This window comes from Nelumbo nucifera, chromosome 1, assembly GCF_055504915.1.
Source record: "Nelumbo nucifera cultivar China Antique chromosome 1, China Antique-T2T, whole genome shotgun sequence".
Taxonomy (NCBI): Eukaryota; Viridiplantae; Streptophyta; class Magnoliopsida; order Proteales; family Nelumbonaceae; genus Nelumbo; species Nelumbo nucifera.
Genome location: NC_142649.1, coordinates 112291727 through 112307346, shown reverse-complemented (window position 1 = coordinate 112307346; position 15620 = coordinate 112291727). Strand labels below are relative to the sequence as shown.

The 15620-nt window shown below is 35.5% G+C and overlaps 1 long non-coding RNA gene across 1 annotated transcript; it reads right to left on the bottom strand.

The window, feature by feature from the left end:
* Window positions 1–1957: 1957 nt before the first annotated feature.
* Window positions 1958–9178, bottom strand: LOC104587402 (uncharacterized). The gene is made up of 3 exons (XR_733585.2): window positions 8336–9178; window positions 4928–4977; window positions 1958–2123 (listed from the first exon to the last, which is right to left on the bottom strand). It is a non-coding gene; the product is annotated as an uncharacterized LOC104587402 (long non-coding RNA).
* Between the last annotated feature and the right edge of the window lie 6442 nt (window positions 9179–15620).

Sequence of the window (15620 nt, the reverse complement as noted above, 5' to 3'; positions counted from 1 at the left end):
ATGTTGATAATACGCTTATTATGGGTACTAATATGGTTGACATAAATGAAACTAAAAACTACTTATCCTCTGTCTTCAAGATGAAAGATTTAGGAGAAATAGATTCCATATTGGGAATAAAAGTTAAAAAACATAGTAGGGGTTATGCATTAAGCCAATCACATTATATTGAGAGAATAGTTGAGAAATTTAAGCATTTAGGATTTAAAGAATATAGCACACCATATGATTTTAGTACAAAGATAGTAGAAAATTCTAGTAGAGCAATTGCACAAGTTGAGTATGCTAGTTTTGTAGGAAGTCTGATGTATGGAATGCTTTGTAGTAGACCTGATATTGCAATTGCAATAAGTAAACTTAGTTGGTTTACAAGTAATCTCGTTACAAAGCATTGGAAGGAAATTGGGAGAGTTCTTGGGTATTTCAAAAGAACTTTGAAACTTGGATTGTTCTACTATGATTATCCAATTGTATTAGAAGGGCACACTGATGCAAGTTGGATTACTAGTAATAGAAATAACAAGTCCACATCTAGATGGATTTTCGTCCTTGGTGGGGGTGCGATCTCTTGGGTACCAAAGAGACAAACTTGTATATCTCAATTGACCATGAAATCCAAATTCATAGTCTTGGTAGTTGCTGGAAAAGATGCTGAATGGATTAGGAATTTCGTATTGGATATTAAACTTTGGCTTAGTCCTATGCCTCCAATTAACATTTACTGCGACAGTGAGGCGACTTTGTCATGAGCCTATACTGGTACCTACAATGGTAAGTCCAAACATACAAGTCTGAGACATGAATTTGTTAGGCAACTGATTCAAGATGGAGTCATCACTATCACTTATGTGAGGTCAAGTAAAAACTTGATTGATCCTCTTACCAAGGGTTTGGCTAGAGAATTGGTAAAAACGACAACCAAAGAGATGTGATTAAAACCCTTTACATAGTCACCTATAATTGCAACCCAACCTGAACTAAAAAACCATCAGTATTGTGTTTAATGGGTAACAATAAGTTACAACAATGTGTCTGTTAGCACTAACATTGAGAAATTTTTCATCACAATATAAACAGTGTTGTCCGTTATGATGAGAGGTTGAGTTAAACTCTTAATGAAGTTCTGAAATGTGTCAAATAACGGAACACATAGTGGAACTTCACCTATGTGAACATAAAAGTGGTGCTACTTCTCATGAGAGTTTGGATTTGCTCTTGGGATTGTTCATGAAACCAGAAAAGAAGCACATGGCCATAACAGTGCTAAGAAAAACTTGAAACTCTTGTAGAGACTAGACATTTTGTGTGTATGAGTATCTCCAGTCTGTTTTGAAAGTAATTGGTTTAAGGTCTTATCACTGATAACTTTGACAAGGCTTTGAGATATCTATACACTACAAGAAAAAAGGTCAAAGCCGGCGGTGACCGCTGGCTTAGGCCTTAAGACCGTCAGCTTAGGTCTAAGGCAATGGTCATGCGTCCACCGCCTTAGATCAGGACCGCCGGCTTAGGCTAAAATGACCGCCACCTTTTATGGCTGGGCGAAGGCGGTTCAAGTTGCTCTAAAGCGATGGTCTATTGGAGCTGCCAGGTTAGCTTTAATAAGGCAACGGTTATGACCGCTGGCTTAGGTCCTAAAAGGCCGCCACCTTAGCTTTCTATCAAACTCCCTCTCGTTCTTAGGTGGTGGTCCGAACCGCTGGCTTAGGTGTTGAATGACCGCCAGCTTAGGTGTGTTTGCGGCTAAACTAGTGGTTGCATGGCTGTCGGCTTAGATTTTTTTCATTTTTATTTATACCAGGTTGATAGCTAAGCCGGCAGACATGACCACTGACATAAACCTATTTTTTTCAAAAAAAAATCATATACCCACTTAATTGCAAGATTTTTGTGGTACTTGAATTGTTTATTGATTTAGCATTTGTTTAATACAACAAAACCATTTGATAAAAATCAATTTAAAATGAAATCTATTCAAAGATTATATATTAAAATATCCAAAAGACATTATTCAAATACAATATCCAATTGACATATAACTAGTACAAGAACTTGAAAAAAAATCAAATTCTCTAATAATACAGCATCTTCCAATGCAAATCCACTTAACATATTGGTTGAACCTGCAAATCAAAACATATAAATATTAGAATTATTTTCAAATATTTTAACTATAAAGATAGAACTAGTAACTAAAATTTACATGGGCTGAATTCTAAGCAATTAATTGGAATATCAATAGTAGTTCAAAATTCAGTTGATGCGAGTTCTTTACCTAATTATAAATCTTCAAACCACTAAGAAGGGCAAACACCACCAAAGGTGAGCGGATTCAGTCCTCACAAAACTGTTCTCACACCTTTTTTTTTATGAATCTATGCTCACACTATTCTCACAGCCCTTTTTAGCCATGCATGGGAAATCTTCAAACCACATGTAAAATATAAGGCTTTGCACTCCAAACTGAGCCATATATACACATGCTTATTTGTCATGTCAATACATCTTTGATTTATTATATGCACTTTAGAGAGCCCAACACACTAGGGTAATGATTATTAGATGAAGGTGGATTTCAGATTCCGCTTTTTCAGCAATGTGGAATTTGGAAGCATATGGAAGAAAAACCTTGCAAATTCTGTATTTTACCATAATTCAATTTCTTTCGAAGAATAGAGGTGTAGCCTAATTTCAAATCTACTCCCACAATCCAAATGCTGCCTAAATGAAATACAATATTGTAGAAACTTAAAGGCAATAGATTGATATTTTAATTAAGCCCAACCAAACAAATTGATTATGCCTTATCTCTCTTAGGATCTCCAATTTTGAGTACAGTTCCCGCATGAAGACAGATTGTATGACAGTTCCTTAAATATAATTATCATCAAAGTATTTTTTAGGATTAAAGATCGATTGGAGATTCATGTTTCAAATGAATAATTTAAATTTCCTAATTCCACAGCCTCTGGGTTGTATCATGCACTAAGCTTTATGCTCAAACAATGTAAATACCTATAAGCAAATAGATCTATCTGACCTCTACAAAGAACATGATTACGTGTATGATTAATTAATGCTCATCACAAATATATGGAATATGCAAACTTAGGAGTCTGATACCCTGAACAATTAACTAATTCGATTAATTAAAGAGATTGTATTACTTATTTGGGTTATTATTTGAAATCACTCTTCACTTTTCTATCTTTCTCTTGGGTTTACCCTGACTTTTGGACACTTCTAGTGAGATAGTAACCCTATGCCAAACTTTTGCCATTAAAAACCACACCTCTAGTAAGATAGTCCTTGTACCAAGAGAATTTCAAAAAAGTGAAGGGGAGTTTCACCTAATAACCCTTCTTTTAAGTCATCATCATAAGATTATGGAATTTAGCAAACTACAAAATAAAAAATGTGTTGTGGTTTTGGATTATGGAATTCAGATATGTATAAGATTTAAAAAAATTGGAGAAGAATGCAGTACACTAGAATGAGACTATAAAATAAAATTGGGAGATTCAAAATGGTTATCACATTGTCCCATCCAGCCCTGGATTACTACATTCATATTGCCCCTATTTACTCCAGCCTTAGCCAAATTGTAAGCCAAAGCATTTGTTGATCCTGGGCTCCACCAAAAACAAGCAGTTCAGGTTAGCAGACACTTTCCTTGTTTCCCTTACCAGAAATCTTAACATCCAAGGTACCTTGCTCAGATGTTAACATTAACATATTATTTCATCATAATTCTTTTGGAAGCAGAGATGGCCCGGATGGGTAATTGACCAATCTCTAGAGAACATGGTAGCAGAGCATTTAAAGTTGCTTTACTGCTGCAACTAATCAATTCACCTATTGTATGAAGAGACATTAATCCCACTACACACTTGAGTGATGGTCGAGGCTGCTGCCATATGGCATTAGTCCCCACACATACATAATTAGTTTTTTTCTTCTAATTCTTAGAGAAATTCAGAATGATTAAGCAGTGGGATACATGGTACTGAAAGGTGCTACTCTCTTGTGGGATGTGTAGGTGTAGGTGTAGTGGATACATGAATTCAGAGTAATTCAGAAATTCATTTCATATATTATAAAAATAAAACGTTTGTGGGATGTGATGTAGGTGCTATTTTCTTGTTAGGCTCAAAGGTTTCATTCCCAATTATATATGTACAGGAATCAGATAATGGATATGACCATGATATATATCAATATATGCCACGTCAGTCAGAATGATATGCATGACAAACACACACACATACCCCCTATATGTGTGTGGAACGGATCCTATCATGATTGGCCCGGTACCTATAATTGTAGACAAAGTAAATTTCCAAAATGTAAAAGGGAGATCATTGATGGTAATAAAGAAATGGATAAAATAGGTGCATCCTTAAACCCAATCTGTAGCTTTCTGTGTAAGCTTGCTCAAATATGAAATAAAACAAGAGAAAGAGAAAATGTTTTAATGAAAGCGTAATGGTTCATATAAGAACCCATTGAAACAAAAACGTTTCATAGGAAATGTAAGGATATGAATTGATTTTAAATTTTTAAAATACCATTTTTTTTCTTGATACATCATATAACTCCTACAGGGTGTGACCATTTTCTCAGTACTGTCACATCTAATATTAAGAGCCAAGAGTCTAGTCAGAAACACTTCAATGAATGACCATGTGATACAACTCCATGAGCATGAGAGAATACAAGACAATAAACAAAAAACTTCAAGTTTCAATGCACTATCATATGCATGATAAGGACCTTCCAAAACTTTGTGAAATGATTACCTCTTTCTAGCCAAATAAGCAAGAAGTTGCCATTCATTTTCAAGCCAAGGTAAGAATTATTGCAGAGATAAGAATTTTTTTAGCTGTAAATAGAAAGATGTTAAGTTGTTAAAGGTGGGATAACATACTCTTCTTCCCTAGAAGAGTCAATCGACTCCATGGATGTGTTCTTCCTGGTCTGTAAGAAAAATAAAAAGATTAAGAACAATATGTCAGAACTTTGATTCTAAGAATGAAACATCTCATATTCTATGTAAAAATGTTAGAACAATAATGCAACCACAAAGAGAAGCCAATTGTTGATTAGGGTTTGCAGAGATCAGTGTCAATGGTGTGACAAGATAATGACAGCATTCAGATGGCTAAATGCTCATTGATGAGATGGAAAAGAACCCTATTTTTGTCCCCTAATTTTCATCTTTTTACATTACTTTAGCACTTAAATGAACTCATTACTCTTGTATTTCGATTCAGGGCAATAAAGAAGGCAATTGAAAGAAAATAGGGCAAATCGGGTGATTTTGCACAATTTCGGCGACAGTCAGTAATCTGGGCCTAACTCTCAATTCTGAACTCCGAATTGGACAATTCAGGAAGCATTAGAAAGATGAAAGGAAGGACCACAACTTTTATGTTTTGGGTTTTGACAGATTTGACTCGAATCGAGTACGAAAACGAACCCAAAGTCGGAGCAAGTTCGTAGTCAGTTCCATTTCACAACTTAAACCCAACTTGCAGAAGTACTTTGTAGCAGCCCAAGATATTAAAGCAAACCAGCTCGAATTCAAGAGCCAAGAGTCCCAATCTCAAATGTAATCTCCATGAAAGAGAGGTCTATCAGATTTAAATTTCAATTGTAATCCTAAAAAGAGCCCCTCCTCCTAAAGGGAGTTTCTAATTTTAAAAGTTAATCTCCTAAAGGGAGTTGGAGAGAGCCCCTCCTCCTAAAGCTATATAAAGGGGGGGACCAGCTTTAGGCATCACTCACTCCCAGATCCAAGAGATCATCAAGAAGACCAAGAAGCTCAAGAAAGCAGTTCGACTATGGAGAAGCAAAGCATGGAGATTGCGCAGATCATGAGCAGCTAAGCTTCTTTTTTCTTGTTCAAGGGGGGAGGTTCGATTGTGTCATTGTGAGGTTCTGTAGTTAATTTATTTTCTTGCTTTTTAATTCAAATATTCATTGATTCTTGTGCATATTTTTATTGGATGTTGATGTTAATTAGTTTGACAAACTGAATTAATGTTGATTTTCCTACTGCTATCCATGATTTCGGTGATCCGTAATTGTCACGAATAATGGTACAAGTAGCAATTAGGTTGATATCTTTTTGGGTCAATTGTTCGTAACAGCCTTTGACTAATGTTTTAACATGGTTCAACCTAAAGGAATCGATGGAACAAGATTCAGTAATTGCAGCTATCTCAATTATTGTTATTTTGGTTTAACTGTTTTCACAAATCTTAATGCTATCACTGTTTAACATGGAACGCTATCGTACCCAGTTGAATGGTGATAAGTGTTGATCGAATGCTGGGTTTGGTTAACTGAATTAGGAAAACACAAGGTTTATTATGGCTATCCCAATAAATTTAAGGTTAAATGCTTGAATTGCAAGAATGTTGAAATTTACCTAGGATCGATGACCAATCGATTCAACCCGAACCCTTAAACCAGAATTCGGTAAGACTGATTTTCTCTTGTTCGTTTACTTTGCTATTGCTTTCTTATTCTTTTAAATTTTAGTTATTTTCCCACTCAATTACTTTATCCATTCGGCTAAGAGATTATTGATTTGCTCCCTGTGGGATTCGACCTAGTACCACTTTTTACTGTAATTATTTGATTGTGGGACTAGTACTAATTTTGAGGGCTTCGACAACCCGTCACTCGTCATGTATTATCCATCAAAAGAAAGAAAGGGTAAATTACAAACTGCCACCCTGTACTTAGGGTTTAGGGGGTGGTGACACTTAGCCATCCAAACATTGTTTCGCAACAGAGACCCCCTAAACTTCTGGGTTTCAGCACTACCCTTGCTCTGTTAAGAGGGTTGAACATCTTACAGTGTTCCTTCTCCAGAAAGTCGAGCGCTTGACATTGAAGCTAGAGCCACTTAGTTTACTTGCATGCTTTTCTACACATAATTTAGGTCCAGGTGCAGGACAACTAGTCCCGGATCCATTGAAGACAGAATCTCTCCCATTGATTGATGAGATTCATTGGCAGGTAAATTGCTACTACCATCCATCTCATTCATTGGGTTCTCCTTTCCATTTGTCAATGTTCCTTGTTGCTCATTATGTTCACTATTGGAATCTTTAATTGACTCCTGAGAATCTCCATGTTGCTTCAAACTTGTTCCCGAAGGGGACTCAGTATTAGAATCATCACCTCCAAACACTTGTAGATTCATAAGCATTGTACTAAATGACTAAAAGAAAGAAATACAGAGTTGAACAAAAATTTGCTATGAATTAGTCAAAAAATCTATTCCCAAGCAAAGCAGAGGTCCTCTCTCAGTCTCTCTGCTAAACATATTGGAATGGCAATGCATTTTCCCCAATGTGGCCAAAATATGATTTGCCACCTAAAGAAGAAACCCAATTCATCATTTTTGTAAACAAATTCTCCTAAATAAACTCTTTAGTTCATGCTAAATACTTCTGCTCCCCACTAACACCCAAACAAGGGAAACTAATAGGAACTTTTTCATGATTTGATTGCTGTTTGCAATTTATAGGTCTCATCGGAAATCGTCATCTAAATTGTCTATGCCTGCACATGGCATAAACTTTTGTTTATGCGTCTATGTTTATGTACACAAGCATGTGTATATGACTATATGTTCACCAAAAAATAAAAAGTATTTGCATATGCATATGTTAGCACACATTAAGTAGATTAAATCAAGCAAAAAGCATAAAGCTTAAGTTAAGTTTCACAAATTAAGTTTTCTCGTGTGATATTCCAGACAGTTCTAACAAAAAAAATGAATGACAGAATATGTTTAGGAGATAGCATTAATTACCGATGTAAGTGATATTTGCTTCTGTACCTTTAAATGAGGATCTGCGATCTACAACTAATTTGCAAAACATCATAATTATATCAAAAGTGCTAATTACATTGTCAAAAATTAAGTTCACAATAAACAACACTAAAATTTCAATACTGTCAGAAATCTCATATGCAAAATATGAGTAGGTACGAGAAAAAAAAAACAACATAAACAAAAACTCCATTAACAATAAGCTATGAATTCATGATTCCATTATTTCATCTTGGAGTAATGGATTCATGTTTTCCATCATTTCACCTATTCACCGTCCATTTGATCTCAAATCAGACTAAATTGAAACAAAGATGATTGAAATAAATAAATGCAGATAATGTCATAATCACTAGAGAGGAAAGCACTCAAAGATCAAATAGATTATTTAAAGGGGGGAAATGAAGTAGAACCTACGAAACCATTAAAAAAAAAGGGTAGTGAGAAACCATAAAAAAAGAGAATACTAAGAAAAATACTCACTTAGAGCTTCTCAATTGATTTCTTCGTACAGTATGGGGCAAGGAAGATTCAAGTAATCAATTTTCTCCACAACCTTGGGCTCATTACCCTTAGAGGGTGCAGGAGGAGGAGGAACAAAACCTACGTGGGAAGCCATAATTCACTTCTAAAATAAGAGAAAACAGTGAAGAACCATATGAATACGAAGCGCATCGATGGAGAAGGTTTTTTCTACTGGAAACTCCACTGGAACAAATTTAGGGCAACATAACAGAAGCAGAGGGTTTGTTAAGCTGAATAGGTGGGCAAATTAAGAGAAGAAGGCGGGCATAGGTTAAGGCAAAACTCTCCTTGTCGGGGTTTTCCATGGCCACAAATAGATACTGATCGAAGAGAAGAAGGCGGGAAGAATGATGCTTTGGGCTCCGAAGGGTTTTTCATTAGGTTAGTAACTTGATGATCAAAGGGTTTTTCATCGAAAACTCTTCCCTTATACCCTTCGACATCCTGCTTTAAAAGTATAAATGTTAAACCAAGAAGGATATGGCATTACCTTCTCTTCTCCTACTCGAACGAATAAGGGTCGAGGTTGATTTGGATATCTCCAAGTTGAAAGAAATCTTCACCCTTCTCAAGCAAAGTTGATGTTGGATTTGGAGTCGCATAACACTTGTAACCTTAGATTTCCTTCTCAATCTCTATTTGAGCAATGATTCAGTGATTCTCCCTCTGCAATATTCATCTTCGTCAAAAAAACTATTATCTGGTTCTCTGCAAGGAGACCTTTTGTCTCGTCGAACAGGAAGTGGAGAGTGCACGGAAGAAGTATTTTTGTCTTCCCGCGTCCTTTTGTTAGACCGGTTCAAATCCGGTTTATTTTTAAAAGTGTCGTCTCTATTCTCTTAGATGGTCGCACCTGTGCCTCAGATATTAGTATAGCGGCGATAAAAAAGACCGTCGACTTAAGCCATTTTGTCATAGTAGTTTGGATCGAGAGAGATCTATGTAATTGATCAATCAATGTGGGGGATTGTTGGATTTTAATCTCATTAGAGATTATACCTACATACTAATTTTGAAAAACAATTTTTCTCTTACTAAAACTAGTTTTGAACTTGTCCCACATTGGATATTTACAAGTTTTGTTTTGTGATTTTTAATAGGAGCTGATTTACACTCCTTAAAAATAGTAGAAGAGAGTATGGAGGTTTGATACCGCGCAACGTGCATGCACGTGTGTGCGTGCATGTGTACAGTATAATGAAGCGCTTTAGAGGTGTACTTTGCTCGCACCTGCGTGGCTGCGAAGGGCAACTTTTGGTTTTGATGCGACGTTGACCGTTGATCACCGTCGATGAGATCAACAATCACGATTTGATTGGGTGTGATCAAGATGCACAATTCAAAGTTAACAGTCATTAACTATTAACTATCTTTTAAACAGTCACAATGTTTGAAATTGTGACTGTTCAAAGAACTTACTCTGAACCAACACCTACCTTTTCTTCATAACTCTTCAAAAACTATTTAAGGGGCATGAATCAGACATCTTACACACAACATTTTCGAAATTCACTTTCTCTCTTTCTCTCTTAATCCGGTCTGCTACAGTCTCACAGAAGGTTCCTTTGGAGACTCTTCAACTTTGCTGATTGCATATTCTCGCCCAATGCTCTGTTGTATCATGGGAAGGGATTTGCCTGTAACCCAATAGCAAACTCAATGAAAACTGAGTGGGGGCAAATAACGTTCTAAAGACAATGTCTTCAAATGTGCCTCAAAGCTTCTCCTCCAAGTTTCAGTGACCCCATTTTCCAGTCTCAAGAAATACCCAATTCCTTGATTAGTTGATTGATTGGATCAGTATCTTAAATACTTAAAAGGGTAAAAAAAAACTACCATCTTAATTGTCTGGCTCTGAATTTAATTTGATTAGATGGCACTAATAGATAGCTTGAGTGTTGGAATATTTTTATATAGAACAACCATTATATATATCTTGTCTCCTACATATCTTTTGATTGTTTTAAAAAATCATTAGTCAATTTTTTTCTTATTTGCATGTAATTAAACAAGATGGGACATAGATTTTCTCTTCAAATTGAAGAGACTTTAGTTCTTGTTTGTTTAATAAATGCATTTTTAAGTAAATCCATTTAATTGTTATTTTTGCTGCATGGTAAGCCGATAGCTACAGGTTCCTGTAGAAGTAGTTAATAACTTGCAATAACGTTAACTATTTTAAACCCGGCCCATTCATTCTACCTACCTAATAACTATGCGACACTTCTGTGGCTGCAAATTGAAACTCAGCTATGAACTTGAAGTATATATTATATATATATATATATATATATATATTGGGACCTTGGCTAATATTGCCGTTGAAATTTCATTGTAATAATATAATTCAGATAATACATTAGCTATCTCGTGTGCCACCTATATAATGTTAACGTGCAATGGACGTGAATGTCTAATTAAGGGTCAACTGCATGCGTAGTGTTGATGAGATCCGGGTATTATATGGTTGCAACTTGCAACGTAACCACTTATGACTTAATCTACACTAAAGTCAAAAGAAGGTGAGAGATTCCATCTCATGTATTGTATGAGAAGGTAGGAATGACCTTTACTAATCTTCGCCGATTCTTATTTCTTATTCAGTTATTTGTTGTTAGGGAATTTGAGTCAACTGTCAGATTGGAGAAATCTGAAGCAAAACATGGGCCCCTGCATGTCATTTTCTGCAATGTAACTGATCAACAAGCCCAACTAACGCTCAATTAGATAAACCACACTAGGGCTACCTGACCTGTAAATGGATTGAATCCAATTATTAGATGAATCTTAGTGCTGGGCTGCTTGCCAGAGATCATCGATGTTGAATTTTTTAGTAAAAAATTAAATAATTTTTTTTATATTTGGATTGAATGGAATTTGGATTATAAAGTGTTGGAGTGAAATTTAAAATTTTAAGAATTTCTCTTATTTTTGAGTTTTGTTTTTTTTTTCTTTTCTTTTGAATATATGGGAATATTCTTTGTCCTACATTATTTGGGAAAGGAATAGAGGTGGAGTATATTTATAGTTTTACTCTCTCTTGGGACTCATAGGAGGAAAGTACTATATATATTCTCATGCATGTGAGGGGGGGTTGGACTTTTAAATTTCAATTTTAATTTTTAATGTTTTGTTTTCTGTTTTGTGTTTCTTCTTCTTTGTGTGTCTTCGAACAGATGCACTATTCTGAAGAAGAAGCCTTTATCTGAAATGGCACTTTTGTATCCAAGTGACTGAGAACACTCTATAAAAAGAATGTTGGTCGACTTAGAAACACACACCAGTGCATTTAATACAGTCTTTTCTTCTCTGAACATCATTCTTTGTGATTCGTGGAGGTTTGATAAGCGGGTGCACACTTACCAGTGATTCTCTTTTTTATCCTCCTCTCTGCAAGTTCTCAGTTTCACAATTCTACAATACTATAAATTCACAAATTCTCAATTTAAAAAGCGACTACCGATAAATTAATTTCATTCTGCATTCTTTATTATTTTACAACATAAAATCTGACATATATGGATGGTGCCATAGTGGTTGGACCCACATAATCAGATATATATAACGCGCAGGCCGATTGCCACTGCCTCATCCTGTTCCTATATAACCCCGCCTCGCTCGCCCCGCTCATAGTCATAGGAACTCTCACCAACTGAGGTGAGGTTTGTGTATGTGTTTCTCCCACTCCGGCCCAAACAAATGGACGGAAACAACGTTGCTTATCGTTTCTTCCCTTGTCTCTTTCTACTTGTTTCAAACTAAGTTTAATTAATACATGTGCCTCTCCTTCTCAGGCCTCAGGTTATTGTCTGTCTTGTTATTTGATCCATTCCTCCTTTTTCTTCACTTTTCATTCAAAAAGTTATTTTTAAGCCACTTATTTAACTATTTTATATTTTATAGTTTTAAGTGAATCTAATTCCATCCCATCCGAATTTTAAAGGTATGATGTCATCATCCACGCAGCTTTCAATTTCAATCCCTTGGGCCACTGCCCACCGGGTCACACTTTCTCTCTTGTATTGTATTGGTAGCTTTTTCTCCCATGAGCAAGGATCGACGATAATTGAACACAAAATATCGCACTAGGATAAGGGGTCAACAAGGAAAACCGAAAAACTAAACTGATTAAAAAAATTGATCAAAATCAAATAAAAAATTTGGTTAATTGAATGGTCGGTTCAGTTTCAGTTAATCAAAATGACCGATATACATATATTTGTATATATTTTATGTATATTATATATATTTTATATTTTTTATACATTATAAATTAATAAATATGCATATATATAAATATATATTTATAATATATAATATATTATTTATTATTTAAAATATAATAATTTATATATATTTCTAGTGTTTTTATATATTTATATATTTTTTATAATATATATTGCAAATAATAAAAAACTAACAAATCGAACCGATGGTTAACCGGTTCTACTCTCACCGACTTTGACTAGTCCTGTTCTACTCTATCTCCCATCGAACAGGAAAGGTGTCACCGGCCCTATTTTGCTCTCCCATTCCTCTCTCTCCCTCTTTCTCTATCACCGACTTTGTTCGACTCTGTTAGAGGAAACCCTATGGCATTCTCATCCCATCTCTGGTGCCAATTCGAGAGTAAGAACGACAATCACTACGGGTGACTGCTATTTCCACCATTATCGTCGACAGGCCTAGACAGGGTGGCGTAATTGATATTGTGACTTGTGAGAGGGTCCTTTTACTGTCTGGATTGGTTCCACTCTTTAGATTGGTTCCGTAGGAAGAATGGGGTTGTTGCAATAGGAGCTGACCATTGTAGAAGGAGCTGGCCACTGTAGAAAGAGTAGGTTTTGGGTTCCAATAGTAGATTTGGGACTTGTGAGTGAGAGAGATGTCATGCTTCCTCTTGAACCCTGTAAAAGATCTGGGATCTGGGACCGCTATAGAAGATCTAGGACCCCTGTAAGTGAGAGATGGCATGCTTCCTCTCAAACTCTATAGAAGATCTGGGATTTGGGACCGTTGTAGAAGGACCACGTTTTGTGTTCCAGTAGCAGATCTAGGACCTGAGAGAGAGAGATTTAGGACCATTGTAGAAAGACCCTCTCACATGATGTCGTCAGCCTCCACAAAGCTCTAGGGTTTCCACTGTCCTTGGCATCAACTGCTCTCTCAATAAACAATCACTAAGAGAGTAGCACCTACGATTCTTGTCAGGAAAGAGAGAGAGACCATGGAGAACATGTTTGTAAAATAATTATGGCAAATCTATACTACTAACAAAAGAGTGAATAGCCTCATTTTCTGGACTTTTCATTAGACATTTTTACCCCTTATCTAAGCAACATATAATGGGCATAAAAAATGGCATATAATGTAGGTACATATATGTTGCTTATGTTGCTTATAAGGCTATTCACCCCATATATGTTGCTTATAAGGCTATTCACCCCATATAATGTAGGTACATTATAAGACATTTTTACCCCTTAACTGTCAACTTATAATAGTTAAGAAATTGCCCACTTATAACTATTCAAAAACTGACAATGAATTGTAAATAGTTTTATCTTGGAGATATTTGTCATGTGCAAATGTAGGTACATGTTTACTAGTTTGAAGAAGAACAGGAAGAAAAAAGAAAGATGGAGGGAAGAGAGAGAGAGGTCGGAGGAGGTAGGGGCTGATAGTTAAGAGGAAGGGGATAAGGGTAATATTGGGTTTTAAAAAAATTTTAAACGTTACATGGATTCATGTGTGTACTGATTTTGATGGAACATTAATGGATGCTGACGGTAGGGGTAGAGCTAGTCAATTGTTAGAAAACTTGGGGGTACTCTAAGACAATAGTTAAACAAAAAGGGTATAGTTTGTCAATTAGCTAAATAGTAGGGGTAGTTTAAGAAATTTTTACATATTTAAATTCTTGTTTTCTTTCTCCAAAACTTTTAATATATAATACAATTTCTAATTTTAGAAATATGATGAGAAATAATATTTAAAGCATCTTGAATACATAAATTTAAGATATGACATGCACATCTAATGTGAAATAATTTACCATTAAAATAAGACAAATATAACTAATATAACTTATAATTTACCATCTAATGTGAAATAATTTACCATTAAAATAAGACAAGTTCGACCCGTGGACTTGAAACCCCCAGCCCAACACGGCCCACATGATCATATCATGTCTGCCACAGTTCACGAGCCATCATGCCAGGCCAGTGCAAAATCATGCCAGGTTGCAGGCAACATAGCCTGAGTTACACCTCTAGCTCTAGATGCTACATCCGGTTCTTCTTTGGATTTTGAGAGGAGGAAAAGTTGATCAATAGGATTTTGGTTTTCATTGACTAAGATACCTATGTTCTTTTTTTAGATTTTATGTGGGATTTACAAAATAATTACTTTCCCTGTATATCACTTATCCATCTCTTAGGTGAGTAAGTGATACCAATCTCTTACGTAGATAAGTAACTTTCTCACATGAAAGGAAGACATAGTTTTGTATTCTTAAGACCCCATCTCCTAGGTGAGTAAGTGATACCAATCTCTTACATGGATAAACAATTTTCTGACCTAGAGGGAAGACATGTAGTCTTGTACTCTTAAGACTTATCCATCTCCTAAGTGGATAAGTAACATTCTTTCAATGGGTATCACTCACCCATCTCCTATAAAAGGCACATAGTCTTGTATTCTTAAGAAGATCTTTCCTAGATAGGAGCCATTGGGCTAATTCCATTACAATGATGTACAAATTAAGTCCGCTTCTTCAATTTCAATATCAAATTTCCTAAAAACAATTAAGGGTCCTAGCTTCCTAACCATCAATTAATGCTTAACTTTGATAGTCTCTAAATCCATAGAACCTTAAAGCCACTTGCGTGACATAAAATCACTACAACAAAAAAATGACTATAGTTTATACGCCATTATATACTTATGGCGGCGTATCGTCTTACGCCGCTAAAAGCTATGTCGATATAAGATATAGCGGCATTTAGACATATGGATATGCCACTATAAGTCTAAAAAATTAATTTATATGTCTTTTGTGGCATATATAATTGCCGCTATAAATATAACATCTATAGCGGCATTTTATAAACGCCACGATAACAATAACTAATTGGGCCTGTCGAATAGATCTATTTGATTGAACCTGTACTAGAGTTTATAACCACTGCAATAGATTTGTTTGGTTTAACCTATAGTGGCGTTTATAACTACTGCTATA